Source organism: Canis lupus, chromosome 10 (assembly GCF_011100685.1).
Source record: "Canis lupus familiaris isolate Mischka breed German Shepherd chromosome 10, alternate assembly UU_Cfam_GSD_1.0, whole genome shotgun sequence".
Taxonomy (NCBI): domain Eukaryota; kingdom Metazoa; phylum Chordata; class Mammalia; order Carnivora; family Canidae; genus Canis; species Canis lupus.
In genome coordinates this window covers 39338477-39354396 of record NC_049231.1, presented here as the reverse complement: position 1 = coordinate 39354396, position 15920 = coordinate 39338477, and positions in this window count along the sequence as shown.

Here is a 15920-nt window from a genome sequence, read left to right as displayed (position 1 = left end):
CGGTGCCAAGTACTGTTCTAAATACTTTACAAATAACAAGGTACTCAATCCTCACAGCAATCTTTGCAGGTAGACACTGAGAAAAAATCAGTGCCCAGGGAGGTTACGTGACTTCCTGAAGTTGCTTGTTGAGGGTGTGGCCAAGCCAGGTTGGAACCTGGAATCTTGGCTCCAGCACATGTGCTCTGAACTGTCTGGAACATCGAGGCAGGACACGATTCAGCACGTGAGCCCTGTGCAGACTGCCCCGTGCTCACATGTGCGGTGTTTGGTGCAGTTAGAAGATTTGATAGGGGGCGGAGTTTCAGGCAGATCCTAATGGAAGGGTGAGCATCAATTACTTAGGATTTACACTGTGCCCTATAACCAACCTGGAGCCTTCATCACATCCAGAGAGGGTTGTTACTGCCACACCACCAAGACGGCAGTGCTAGGAGGAAAGTGGGTGGGCCAGATGCTGTGGGAGAAGGTTCCAGGTGAGGCATGAACAGCAATACGAGTCTAGGGATGAAGCCTGAGGAAGGTGAGGACTCCTCCAATTTGCCCAGCCTGCACCCCTCAGTATCACTGGGTTATCTCTGTGACACTTAAGTAGCTCTGGGTTTAGCTCCCCACACTTCAGGGCACATGTTAAAGCTTAAGAGTCCTTCCCAAGGTTTTATGGGTGTGTAATTCTTCCTGGGCATTGGTCCATCACTCCCACAAGATGCCCAGAGGGTCCGTAATGTTAATAACCACAGGCATAAGGAGGCTTTTGGTTTTTGGCTTTGTTTTGTTTTTAAGGAAAATAAGCCTGGGTTTGTGTGCAGCACTGAATGTAGCGGGTGAGGCAGGGCAGATAGGCCGCTGGTGAGAGGCGCTGCAGCAGGAGAGGGCAGGGGGTTGGGGAGGTGGGTCCCTGGATGTCCACTTAATATACCTTCCAGGATTTTCGTTATGAACGGTTATACAATAAAGGTACAAGGCCACCCTGCAATGGTTCGTGGAGGCTTCAGAAGACCATCTCTGGAGGTCATGCGTGACCCCGGGCACGCTGGCCTCCTCACGCCTTGATTGCTCATTCGTGAAGTGGGGAGAACACCACCATCCCTCCGAAGATCACGAGGAGTCACAAAGCCCACAGGAAGAGCTTGTAAATGTGGATTATTAAAAAAAAAAAAAATCCCTTTGACCTTCTGTCATTTAGTTCAACAAAACGCGTGGTGATCTGCAAGCTTGGAGAAGGGCACGAGGAGAGGTGGCGGGCAACGGAGCGGTCTTGGAAATGGAGGACCAGGTCATTTGGCAAGAGTTCCCTCCTGTTGTTGCAGAGTTCACGGACTACCCAGAAAGAACTAAAGCACGATGGCACAAATGGGGTGACCTGAGGTGGCAGACCAGGGTCTCCGTGCTGTGAGCCTATCGAGGCCAGGCTCGATTCAGGAAACAGAACCCCTCAGACGGTGTGTCCAGCCTCGGGAAGCCCTCAGAGCCACAGTGGGTAACAACCCGCAGGCACTACAGGCGTTTACAAGCAAGGATCAGTAGGTTGTGTCTTACAAATAGTGAAGTCAAGTGCCTTTAATGGGCTGTAACAGTCGCCAGAATTAACAGGCAAGGAACCATCAAAATAAAAATTCATCATCACCTCATGGAAATGATCTCCCCTTTGGTGAACAACCTTGTGAAAAACAACAAGTTTCTAAGCCTGTGACTACAACAACACATTACTAAGAAATACAAGTAATCTTTGAACACTAACCTGTAAAAACTACTGAACGTCAACACTGTGTGCAGTCTCATCAAAGAATTTTTGCTGCCAATTCACAGAAAATAGATCGCAAATTATTACCCGAGGAACAAAGTGTGAAAAAGATTTGAAAAGAAGAATTCAAGTCCTGTCATATTACTTTCCCTTGAGCCACAAACGGTAGCTTTTTAAACCAAATCAATTAGTGTTATGTATATTAAAAAAAAAAAAAAAAAAAAGGAACCACGCGGATCGAGTATTTCATAGGATTAGAAAACACTTAAAGTTTCATCATGTAAGTCACATAATGTGATCCATGGAACAGAGACCTGTATCAAGCATGTTTCTGATGCCTTGACACCCTGGGCCTTGCCAACAGGAGCCGGACCTGCCTGCCAGTACGCCTTCCACGTGCAAACCAATCCACACCTCCAGCCGCCCCTGCGTCCACCTGTCCTAATATCTCCAGGCCGTGTACCTTACAGCAAGGACAGCCGCTGTGTCCCAGAGTCCCTCTGAAGCTAGTCACCCCCAAGCCTGCTTACACTGCTTCATGCATTCCATCCCTTAAAACTACAATAAAAACCAGGTTTTCCACCTGCTTGGTCTCCTAGCCAACCCTGGCCCTTCCCTGCAGGGCCCAGTGTGGTTGGTGTGTCCCCCCTCTCTTGAGAATCACAACAGACGATCTCTCCAGTGGCAGTCACCTCCTGATGCGCTGGCCTCCCCACACCTGAATCATGATAAAACCTACGTTTTAAACAAGGCCTGAAACTTGGCAGACACCGTCACACTGTGACACTCTGTGCTAGGACTGCCGTAATTGTTCTACGCCAGTGCTTTTTGTTACTCGATTTTTGTTCGCCGTTTAGTTACCACGGTCATTAGCATCAACCAGATAAGCTCCTTCCAGGAAATGCTTGTAAGAGAAGGGAGGACACCCCTTTACTAGGGCGGTAAATTCATATTACTTTTCATTAAATCACTGCTGCTTAAGCTTTAACAAAAGTTAGGACCCCTTTGGAATCCTCTATGGAAACTGTTCATGAGAGAAGTCCAAAGGTATTTTTTTCATTTTCCCAGCACCTGGTTGTATTTCTTAAAAAAAAAAAAAAGATTGAAAAAAAGATTGAAACCTCTCCAGGGGAGCCAGTGAGATCTCTCCCTCCATCCAGGGATGAAAGCATACCAAGGCGGCACCCAGGTGGCCCACTACTTGCGCGTCTGCCTTCAGCTCAGGTCATGATCCCAGGGTCCTGGGATCGAGTCCCGTGCTGGCTCCTAGTAAGGAGCCTGCTTCTCCCTCTGCCTATGTCTCTGCCTCTCTCTGTGTCTCTCATGAATAAATAAGTTTTTAAATATCTTTTTTTTTTTAAAAAAAGGAAAATTCATACCTAGCTCTGCACATTGTATGTAACCTTCCCATAAGCCGTCCCCATCATAGCTTCTGGAGGCAACTGTTTCCCCAGCTGTTTCCCCAGCGTGTTTCCACTATTAAGTGGAACTTCTCTTTTGTAATTTTGGAGCACAGCTTCCCTGAAGGGAGGGGAGGGCATGGCTGAGGGCAGGTAGGTTTTCAGAGTGGTGGTTGGCGGACGAAGTTAAGGAGCTGAGCATTTGTGCCAGCCCGTGGTGCTACTCCGTTAGGATTAGGTCATACCAGGATCTCCTGGTTGCTGGTTGCAAGAGCCCCAAACTTGGGCCATTTTCAACCGCGAAGGGGCTTTCTCGGGAAGCTGTCGGTCACCTGGCCCCCTTGCGAGAGGAGGTGCACAGCCACCCCGAGGAAGCGGGCGGCACCTGGGGGCCCCGGATGCTGTGCCAGCACCCCTGCCTCCTTCGCTCGTGTACAACGGCTGCTCCTGCGGGCGAGAAACACTCCCAGCAGCTCTCAAACGTCACGTCTGGCCCAGTCCTCAAGGTGCTTCCCGGCGACGCCAGGAGACCACACACGGGCCCATGCAGAGGGACACAGAAGCAGGTCCCGTCCCCAGAAGGCAGCACAGGTGAGCCGCGCCCAGGCGGGTCTCCGGCCGCCCACAGGAAGCCCCGTGCAGCCCTGGCGGCAGGTGCGGGCCGGGCCTGGCGGGACCCTGCCTGCTCCACGGGAAGCCCCCGCCACCCCCCCCAGGGCCCTGCCCGCGGGGGCCCCAGGAGCCAAATGCGGAGAGCCCTGTTCCCAGCAGGAGAAGTACCGCGAGGGCTGGCTCCTTGGCTACAGCACCTCTGCTAAAGCTTTGCCAGGGTGCTTTGGTCCTGAACTCATCCTGTTCCTCCTGCAGATGCTCACTGTTTTCTTCTGTCGTCTTTTGTGTCGTTTGTCACAGGGAAGAAACCCAAAGGGAAGAACGCAGGCATGGGCCCCGTCAGCCTGCCGTTCCAGCGGCCCCGCACTGGGGAGACCACAGCCCGTTTGCACCGACTTTGCTGTGGGTCTTCTACGTAGAAACTGGATGAGGTTTTCCTCTGCCATGTTCTGTGACCCGAGAGCTTGGCTCTGTGACCAGTGACAGAGTCTTCCTTCTGGTGCCCAGCATTTAGGAGGGGCATGTGCCAGTGTGCATCTGGTGGCCACTCCAAGCTACCGGGGAGCCGAGACCCAGAGGCATGGGCGGAGCTCTCCTTGTCCTTCCACACCTGCGCCCAGGGGACTTTGTCATAAGGGGTCCCAGCTCATGAGGGGCCTTTGTCATCCCAACGTTCTTTGTCCTGCTAATGTTAGAAAAGCCCTAGAAGCCCCAGTCCAGTAGCACATGCCTGGTGTCACAGATTTGCACCTGTGACTGCAGGTGTCTCACGTTCCTGGACAGACAGGAGACACCCATTTCACTACACCATTGGCCTGTGATGACCAAAGTCTGTTTTCATAGAGTAACTCCAGTAAACCTTGGATTGCAGGGGTTCCATCTTCTGCATCCCACTTTGGAGATGCCTCTTACACCCGTGGTTAAGATTTATTAATTTATTCTAAGGCTGGGAAGTGGTCTCCAGGTCTTTCCATTAAACGGGTGTACTGGGGGGCACCTGGGTGACTCAGCGGTTGGGCCTTTGGCTCAGGGCATGATCCTGGGTCCTGGGATTGAGTCCTGCATCAGGCTCCCTGCTTCTCCCACTATATATGTCTCGGCTTCTCTGTGTCTCTCATTAAAAAAGGGGGGGGGGATTATTGGATCGAGTCACATTTGGAATAAATATATTAATGGAGACCCCACTCATCAATGAGCAGATGATGAATCTTCTGAATGGGAAAATTTTCTCTATTAAAAAAAAAATTAATGAGCTCTCCTGCTACAGAGCTACCTTATTGGTATCTCTGGGAAGATTGGATTGAAAACAGGGACACCACAGGTAACCTTAGGAGCACCCTTAACAAGATGGAACAGAAATTAGACTGGGAACAAAGGTTAAAATCCACGCTCAGCATAAATTCCCTGTCTCCACCTTCTCGTGTACCACGCTACCCTCACCTCCCTGTCCCCTACCCTCCAGAAGATCTTTTGGATTTCCACGCCTAGGGTCAAAATACCCCTTCTCAGAAGCCAGCTTCCATCCTCAGCAAATTCTCATGGCTCACCAAACTCTCCTACCTGCCCCTGAAAAATCCCTTCAATGCCCAGATACCTGTTTTAACTTCCATTCCCCCACGAGCATTACAGAGGGCACTCTGGCCGGACTTCCCAGCCCAGGCCGGGCTGCCTGTGGAAACATTGCACGTCAGGCCCCTATGGCAGGTGGTGAGGCTGCCTTACTGGCCCCTATGGCTCCTCCTACTTCCAGAGCCTGCCAGCCTCAGGCCTTCCTAAGCAACGCCCCTTACAGATGCATCCTGGACTCCCCACCACAGAGGAATCCGTGGCCCCTGGACCGCAGCAGACCTGTGAAATTACAAAGCCCTTACCTCCACTTTCAGAAGATCCTACCAAACCCAGAGAGGAATTAGATTAGTGGCCATTCACAACCCTGCTCCCAGAGACCTCGACTGGCTGCTGGAGAGTTCTTCCCTCCCGTGATCCTACTGTGGTTACTAGGCAGGCCAGACAGCCCCCTGAAAAAAAACCCTTGCAGAGGACACGGATGGCCCAAAATTCTCCAAGGCCCTTCTGCAAACGACCAGGAGAAGGCTCAGCCGGAGGCTAATAATCAAGACTTGATGAGAACAATAGTTGAGGCTTTTCTCCCTGAAGTGAATTGGTCCAAGGCTGAATTGTGAACTCAGAGGCAAGGAGAACATCCAAGGCCTTTGCTGAGTGCTTTATACCAACTCTTCAAATGTGGGATTGTGCTGAGCTCAGAAACTCCAGAATGTAAAAATCTTTTAACTTCTACCTTAGTAGGAAACTCTCGCCCTGATATAAAGCGGCACCTTCAAAATAATGTGGAATGGGCTGGCCAGCCTATAAATGAAACAGCTACTAAATTCTTTGAAAATAGCTTGGAGGGGGGAAAAAAAAGTTAAAATCAACTATTCTTTCTCTGCAATTTGTAACTCTCAAAGCTACTCCAAGGCCACTGTGATCCTTCCAATTTGCCTCCAGACATTTGAGGATATTATAAAAAAACAATATTGGAAGAATAACTGTCCTGCACTTCAGAGAGAAAAGTCAAAGAAACCATCCCCTGGGGGCCCCGGGCGTCCCCGGTTTGTCTCCTGTGGGAAAGCCCGCCATCCACGGGCAGGGGCAGCTGATCCGCAGTCACATCCAAGCCCACCGTGCATTGGAAATAGAGGGGGCACCGGGCGGCTCAGTAGTTGAGCGCCTGCCTTTGGCTCAGGGTGTGATCCTGGGGTCCTGGGATCGAGTCCCACGTTGGGCTCCCTGCTTCTCCCTCTGCCTGTGTCTCTGCCTCTCTGTGTGTGTGTGTCTCTCATTAATAAATAAATAAAATCTTTTTTAAAAAATATTGGAGATAGAGGACCTAGAACAGGATGTTTACATCGACCTTGATGTGACTTTCTCTACCATCCGCTTGGAGGATTTCTCTCTGCCTGGCGCCTGATTCTATTCAAACCGCTGGAGACCCCGGGCACCTATTCCATGGCCCCTTCCCAACCACCCCCATATCCTCATGCCCTTCTAGGATCCAGCTCCTCATCAGCAAACCTTTCTGGTGCAGATGTGTAAGTTTAATGCCACTGTCAAATGTAACGAGAAAGGGGTAGGCCTCCCAGCCCTCCGACCAAGATGCCCCGGGGTTGTCTCTGGGCCACGCACGTGAGCCAGGTTGGCTGGTTCCTGAGCGCTGAGCAGGTGGGTGTATTTCTTGGAAAGGAATGAGCACTTCCCATCAGCAACCCAGCGCCCCGTCCGCAGCCTCACAGAGCAGGGCGCTGAGCCCCGAAGAGATTTGGTGGCAAAGATCACGCTGGTCTTTACTGCCTCCCCTTTAACACCTCAATGTTGCCAGTAAAGAAAGAAGGTACATTTGACTGGGACAGGACCCAAATCTGTCCATTTGTGCAAGACCTAAGAGCCATAAACTCTTGCACTGCCTCGTCGCCCTGTGTCCCTAATCCAGCTACTGTTCTTGCCTCAGTTCCGGGGAACGCCGTGTGGCTCAGAGCAGCGGCCCTCTGCTCGGCTTCCCCGCGATCCCACTGCAAGCCGCATCCCCGCGCCGTCGGACGCCCTTAACGTGGGCCCGCTCGCCTACCTCCAAGACCTGCGGCTCGCCCTCGCCCTCGCTACTTTCCCAAGTCCCTACAGCCGACGTACATGGGCGTAGGCTCCGCATAAGGCTCCACTCTCATTCACTATGTTGATGAGCTTTAAAGCGAGAACCACATAGGCCTGCCGCTCTTACAGAACCCCTCACCTTGGGGCGCCCTGGTGGCTCAGTGGTTGAGCATCTGCCTTCAGCTCAGGTGGTGATCCTGGGGTCAAATCCCGCATCAGGTTCCCCACAGGGAGCCTGCTTCTCCCTCTGCCTGTGTCTCTGCCTCTGTGTCTCTCATGAATAAAGAAATAAAATCTTAAAAAAAAAAAACCCTCACCTTCCTAAAGGCACCAGCTGAGTGAGGCCATAAGACCTGCCCATCTAAATTTCAGTGGGTGCAAACAACTGTTACCTACTTAGGGCATGAGATGTCCTCAGGATGTTCAAAGGCTCATCCCAAAACATTTTGAATCACTTTTGCCCACCCCTCACCCTCAAACCAAAAAAGTTACATAAACTTCTAGACCAACCAGTTACTATAGCCGACGGATTCCTAATTTTGCTGCCCCTGCTAAACCTCTGTGTGTCCTCCCAGAGAACATCCCAGAGCCCATTTCCTGGCCAGCCTTCGAAGGCATTAACCTCCTTTGAAGCCTTAAAATAAACATTGTCCACATCCCTGGCTCTTGGCTTATCTAATTTTGACAAACCTTTTTATCTGTACTGCCATGAAAATAACAGGGTCCCAGAACAGCCTCTGCCTCTGAGATTTATCCTGTGGCATAGCTCCTGTCAGTCAGACCCTGTGGCATCAGGCATGGCCCTCGTCTTTGTGTGCTACAGCCACCACTGCTGGACATAGCCTCTCGTCAGGCTCCCCCTTTCACCTATGCTCCCCATGAGGTATCTGCCCTCTGACAAGTTCATAGACACGGTATGTCTCCACATGGTGACAGACCACCTACATCGAAGTTCTTCGACCAAAGTTCCATCATCTTATATCGTTATGCTTTCAATCACCTACCCTGCACCTGCACCACCAGTGGTCCCCTTCCCCAGACACCCCATGATGGTCGCCTTGCAACTCTAGGGATAGGCTCAAAGCCACAAGAGGAGCTCCTAGACACCCCCTTAGATAACCCAGATTTCCTTCTCATTTGTAGTGGCTCCTATAAATGGAATTTCCAGGGAAATGTAAAAACTGGCTATGCCATAGCATCCCCAAGTGAAACACTGGTGGCCAACTCCTTCCTTGCTCGCTATAAAATCAGCCCCAGCAGCTGAACGCTGGCTGTCACCACAGCTTGTCTGTTGGTGGAAGGGAAAATTGCTGCTTTTTACACTGACTCCAGATAGGCTTTTGGGGCCTGCCATGCTATTGGCGCAATCCAGGAATCCCTCGGCCCTGGAACCTCTGCAGTACTCTCATTGCCAATGTGCATATGATTGCTGCCCTATTACAAGCTACTCTCCTCCTCCTAAAATCTCCAACGTTCCCTGCTCAGCCCACATTGAGGAAACGGATGTTACGTCCTAAGGAAGCAGTGGGAAGCCAGGGCTGGTAAGAGTGCAGCCCCAAACAGAACCCTCTTCCTTTCTCCACCCAACTTCTAAGCCTGCCTTTATCCTTGACTGGTACGACTATCAGGCAAATGCTCGCCCACCCCAGTCTGAAACAGACACATGGATACTGAAAGGTGCCAAACAAGTTAGCAGATGGACTCCACGTTGGGCCAAACAGACTTCCGCGGCCACTTTCCTTTGGCCTTGTTGGCTTTCACTTATCTCCCACCAAATGGGACATATGTACAGACAGGAGATAGGTAAGGAACTAAAAGACAATTGGTTCTGCCCAATTGCTGACATCCACAGAATTGCTGACCAGGTGATCACCCAGTGGGCCCACTTATCAGTCTCACCAAATTTCTAGAAGAAATTGACATACCCTAGGAAGTCCTCCTGGGCCTACACAGTAGCGGTGTTCCAAATGGATTCTACAGATTTGCCTCCAGGCTTGGACTCCCCTCACTTTTTGCAGTGTGCTCGGTGGATGGACTGAATGCTAGCTGACCAGATGTGCTGATGCCAAAATAGGTAAAGAAATTAACAGATTATTCCACGTTTCATTGTTGTGTTGTGGATTGAGTCAGACCAAGGGATTCATTTTACAGCAGAGATAAACTACCTGCTTGCAGAGACTTGGGATATTCATCACAGTTTCAGACTCTATGCCATCCTCAATCATCAGGGCAAGTAGAACATAAAATTTAGACGTAAGAAGGACTGTAGGAGAGACTGGCCAAGAAACTAGGCTTAAATGACCAGATGCATTACCCCTGCCCCTTATAAAGATCCAGAGTACTCCAAATAGGATCATGGAATTGATCCTTCTGGAAATAGTGTTTGGACACCCAATTGCCTCCTGGCATTTAAAACCCTCCACCCTGGGGGCACCTGGGTGGCTCAGTCAGTTAAGCGTCAGACTCTTGATTTCAGCTCAGGTCATGATCTCAGAGTTGTGGGATCAAGTCCTACATCAGGCTCTGTGCTGAGCAGAGTCTGCTTGTCCTTCTCTCTCTGCTCCTCCCCTCACTCACACACACTCTCTCTAAAAAAAAAAAAAAAAACAACAACAACAAAAAACACACAACAACAACAAAACACCCTCCATTCCCGGATTAAGTGAACATCATGGAACTTAAGTGAACCATTTAACACTGTGACCGGCTATATGCAAGCACTAACAAGTCCACTTGAAGTGAAGTGTACCACCAACAGGTAAAAGGGGCATGAGCTCCACTGATGGATAAGCCTTGCCATCCCTCTCAACCAGGAGACCCATATACCTCAAGGTCTTTAGAAGAAAACACACACTGTCCCCTCCCTGGAAAGGACCTTGTGGGCTACTGCTGACCACCTGCACTGCAATGAAAATAAAAGAAGAATCCTCTTGGATTCATGCAAGCTATGCCAAAAAAGACCCAGCTCATCACTTCTGAGATAATTGGAAGACAATCTCTACAGATGACCTTAAAGGAAGGATTTCTAGAATGGATTTCCAGGATCTTGAAACTGATGGTCATGGTCCCCATGACTCAACACCATTGTTGGCTTAGATATTTTCCCTGGGGGATGATACCACATACTTTGTTCCTTAATATCATCAGTGTGTCTGTTTTGTACACAGTTGTCTTAGTTGGTACCCGTAAGAACATCTCTACCTCAGCAAAAAGTTTGGAGGCCAGAAGTTATAGGCATGTGTTACGCCCTGACCAATGTCAAAGGGTTAAGAATAATACCGGAGGGGTGCCTGGGTGACTCAGTCAGTTAAGTGTCTGACTCTTGGTTTCAGCTCAGGTCATGATGTCAGGGTTGTGAAGACTGAGCCCTGAGTCAGGCTCCACGCTGAGTGGGGAGTCTGAGATTTTCTCTCCCTCTCCTGCACCCCACTTGCACACTCTCTGTCTCTCTAAAAAAATAAATAATAATACTAATACTGGATGTGAGCCCTTGGCCTGCAGGCCTTAGGAAACCAAGCTACTTGGAGGTGCACTCCAAGCTAATTTCCAATGAACGAAAGTCTTACCAGGTGGGAGGTCCTGTGGCCATTGCAAAATGAGTCCCTTCTTCTGTTGGATAGGCCTCTACCTCCTGACAATCCCACACCCGAGTACCCAAGCTACGAGGATGCTGTTGGTTACACATTATAGGCTGACGTCTGTCCTGCTGTGGGTGAGACATCAAAGAATGGAACTGCCTCAGTTCATTGTGGAGACCATCCTCTGTGGAAGCCATTTGATGACAAAGTCTTAAACATGTTTGTCATTAGTCCATTCATCCTTTCAATTAGGCCTGCAGCAGTGGAGTGTGTGACCGATGACAAGTCCACAGGATGTCCCAGGCCCCTCCCCATTCTTGACACTCAGAGCTGGTCCAGTGAGTCCCTTGTCACTAACCAAATCAGGTTCCACACCTGCCCTCTCATTTGTTAATCTCTTTGTAGTGGCAGCCTGACTGGCTCTTTTACAGGTAAAGGTCTGTACAAGTCCTGTGGAGACATCCACACAGGTCAGTGCATGATGGTGTCCTCCAGTCCTGGCAGAGGGCCTATACCATCTATTTGCCTGTGAGAAAGAGGGTGTGTTATCTAACCAATGTGCCCACTGTCACCTGAGGTGGCATCAGGAGCATTCTTGACTGCAGCTTGTGGCTCTGCCTCATGCCTGGTGGTGCTGGTGTGGATGGGTTCTGAGCAGACACATGCTGCACTTGGTCAGCTACATCGGGTTTAGTGCATCCTTCCCAAATAGCTTTCCTCGAACCAAGTCCATCAGAATCCAGCAGGATGGCAGAGGAACACCAAATAGGTGGGTTTCGCCAGCAACTAGTATCAGCATACCACGTGTCTGCCAGAGGCCCGCCTACCCCTTCCTTTATCTGAGGGTAGGGAGGCATAAGGTCTGCTGTAGATAAGGGTGCCATTGCTGTAAGGTGCTTCCCTGGGCATAGGCAGTCTCGGGTTTGCTGAACGTGTCCTAAATCCACTCTCCCATCTGCAGAGAGGTTCTACCTTCAGAGGCAGGTCAACTATCAGTCCTGCATCTATCGCAGTAGGAGATATACAGCTCATGTTTGTTTCTTGATGGGACTATACCCTGGCATAATGGAGACCAGAATCCTAATGGGATTCATTTCCCATTTTGCCATTGCCTCAAGCCCTAGCCAAGCCCTCTGGATATGAATGCACACATCACTGGGCATTGATACCCCCAGGGCCTACATTGGTTTCACTACCATTTTTGCCTTTAAGAAAGCCTCTTGTTGGGACACCTGGTGGCTCAGCGGTTGAGCATCTGCCTTTGGCACACAACTCCACTGCTCTACATCGGGCTCCCTGTGATGAGCCTGCTTCTCCCTCTGTTTATGTCTCTGCCTGTCTCTCTGTCTCTCATGAATAAATAAATTAAAAATCTTAAAAAAAAAGGTTCTTGTTGATAAAGGGCTTAATATCTGCTCTAGATGGGAAGTGAAAGGTCTCTAGTAACCCAATAAACCAACAAAAGCCTGTAATTCCTTTACCATGTTAGGGATTGGGAAGGCTTGGATCCTTTGATGACCACCTCCCTCATCACCTGTGTCTTGCTCAACCTGATGGCACCCAGGCACTGTACTGATTGACCTGGCCCTTGGATCTTGCTGCCATTTACCTCCCATCTTTGTGATTTTATGCCAGATGTGACTGCTTGAAATAGGGAGGCTAAATCATCACAAGTTAACTTGACATCATCTATATCATGAGAAAGCACTATCTCCTCTGGGAATATCCATTCTTCCAAATCTCTGCCTACAATCCCATGACAAACTGTGGGACTATAGAGATTCCCTTGGGGCAATACCTGGAAGGCCCACTGTCACCCCTTCCAAGTGACTTCGAATTGGTCTTGGGATTCAAGTCCTAATGGCATGCTAAAAAGGCATTAGATAGGCTCGGTACAAAATGGTAGGTCTTAATGGACGCAATGATTTTTTTCTAAATATAAGACTATATTAGGCACCACAGCATGGATGGGCAAAGTAACTTTATTGAGTTCCCTATAAGCTATCACCATTTGCCAGGTTCCCTTAGATTTCTTTACAGGCCAAACAAGACTATTGAATGGGTTTTGAGTGGGCCTGATGACCCCCACCTTCTCCAATTCTGTCATGGTGACAGTAATCTCATAGCACACCCCTGGTAGCTTATAGTGTTTTATATTTGTCACTCTCTGGGAACCCGCAGATATATAGGTTCTCGTTTTGCATATCCACTGTGGCGGGTTTCACTATTCAGATACACAATTCGAATTCCCCTGCTGTTGTAGTTGGATCCAGATCCTGTAAAACATCTATACCCCAAACACACTCAGGAATGGGGGAAATACACACTAGAAAAGAGTGGGGAGGAAGCCTGCTGGGCTGTAGGTAGAGACTAGTTTGTCTGACCTTACTAATTTTGAAATGGAGTAGGGACTGGACTCAGGTCCCCTCAATCCTGACCACAAAATCCAGTGTTCCTTGATAAATAACACTCTATGTCTCTTGAGCAGCAGGTGTTGCAGGAAGGTGGAAGCAAGATGCTTACCAAAGGAAGTACTCAACTACAAAGACTGGTGAAGACCACACCGAACCAGTCTGCATCAAGATGGACCCCAGCATTGACCTGCCATGATCTTTTGTCCACATTACACTACTAAAAATCACACCCAGGAACAGAGATTTAACATGCTGATGAGCCATTCGATGTATGACAACCATTTTCTGTCCGCTGTGCCTATGTGCCCAACTTCCTGTATCTCTCCCCACCCCTACATGCTTAGATACCAATCCTTTCTGGCCTCAGTCTTTTCAAGAACTTTCCCTGGCCTTTGTTTAGGAGCCCAACATGAAGGATCCTCTCCCTATGCTTGAGGATAAGCCCCAACAAAAGTTTTACCTGGAAATTCCTATTGGCCCCAGCCAATTTCTACTGCTTGGAGAGCCCAAGGACTTGAGTTGGTAACGATTTGTCTCCCATAACCATCAAGAGCTTTTATTTCTCCCGGAAATTTTGAGGGGCTTCTATAAATAAGTATACATTCAGCCAGTGAATATTAGAGCTGGTACAGTCTTACACTGCTTGTTAGTGCAAGACCAATAAACGGTTAATTCTACATGGGGCCTCTGGTCGCCCCTCAGTGCGTGCACTAGAGGGCAATGTTGGCCTAACGCCCTGGTCTGTAGGGGTAAGGCGGATCCACCCCTGAAACTCTGTTAGTGGAAGGGCTCTCAGGGACACACGTGGCTTTTCTGAGCCCTCCTCCAAGGGACTAGACTGCCAGTCCTTAGGCAACACCTTCCATAGGCTTTGCAAGACCAGATTGGGTTGTTTGTCCATATTTTCTCCCAGGGTCCCAGATAATATTAGATCTTGCCACAGCTGCTTAGGAGAGACGGTGAAGGGGCTCCCTGTCTGCCATTTTGTCCTTCACAATGTCCTTTGCTTTCCCCTGGTTTTCAACCCAACCGTTTTTCCTTGTGACAGAATCTTTGAATTTCACATAAATCTGCCACCAGAGCAGCTACTATAGCTGTGAGCCGATGAAACACAGGGACAAGGACAGATACTCAAGTCCCACACACCATGGCCTCTAGGCCTGACTGTACAACACAGTCCTTCACACCAGAGGAAAACCATTCTGCGTCTGGGCCTCTGAAGTGCTGGGTGTAAATGGCACGCTTGATTCCCAGTTCACGTATAATTTCCTGGGCCTTGGCAGGGTGCCCCCAGCCCCATTCTCACACACTGATCCAGAACACCTGGCCGAGTCTCCCCATGTGTGGTGTCTGGCCAGTTTGGGGTTTCCTGCGCAATCCCCTGGCTGTCCCACCCTCAGTGAGGACGGCAAGCTGCCCCCAGCACCACCCCTTTATTCGTGCTTGTTTCATTTCTGCTCTGTGCCTAGCTCGCCACTTGGCAGAGGGTGGAGAAAGATCAGCAAAATATCCTTCCCGCTGAGAAGGCACTTTGAGACCACAACATAAGCAAGCCACTCCATACCGTTTACAGAGTCTTATTTGGGGTAACTCACCAAAACGGGGGGAATCCAGGACCCCCTTCATCTATTATCTCTCCAGTCCAGACCTTAATCCCCAACTTTTATAGGATGAGGATCTTGGCGGTGCGGTCACAAGGTAGTTGCCTAAATTGTGGCCGTCTGTGCACCAGGGGATCACCACTAGTTACCTAAAGTGGAGCCTTCTGGGTGCCACCTTAGGGAAGATCAGAACAAGCCTTCCCACACCTGGGGCAGGGCTTATATTAACCCTCTGCACCACCTGGAGCATGTGGCCCTGAGGCAGGTCACCCCAGGGCGTGACCAAGGTGGAGCGCCAAAGATGGACTCAGTGCTGTCCGCACTCCTAGAGGCCGTGTCACCAAGTAGACCACCGTTCCCAAGATCATTGGTTATTAAACTTGCTTCCACCCATCCCTTCCCCTCTCTTTTAAGGCCCCCCTACACACACATACACACACACACACACACACACCTCTTTTGTTATTAGTGAACATAACCCCCCACATTTATTAATCATTTGTTAGAAGGCTGAGCAGCGTGTCCCCTGCTCCCTCTGAGTTTCCACAATGGCTCTCTTTCAACCTGTATCTTGTTCTCACCAATGTAACCTTTCCAACAGGTTGGGCACAGACCCAACAGCCCCTCTTGTCAGTTTACCAAACGCTGGCTGTGTTGGCTAATGAATATGACTGTTGACTATGTCAACATCCAAAATAGTGCAAAAGAATCTGAACTGGTTTTCTTTCCTGCCAATGTGAACACGCAGTGGACTAAGTATGGGAAACGGCTGAATGGCAGGGTATGGTGTCCGCTCCTAGAGAACTGTCCCTCTGCCTCTTCTTCAGGTGAGTTACTGGGCCTGGGAAAACCTCTATAGAAGGTCAAAGACTATCCCTTGCCCAGATAAAGACAATAGGTGGAAATGTTTCCCTTTATATTGA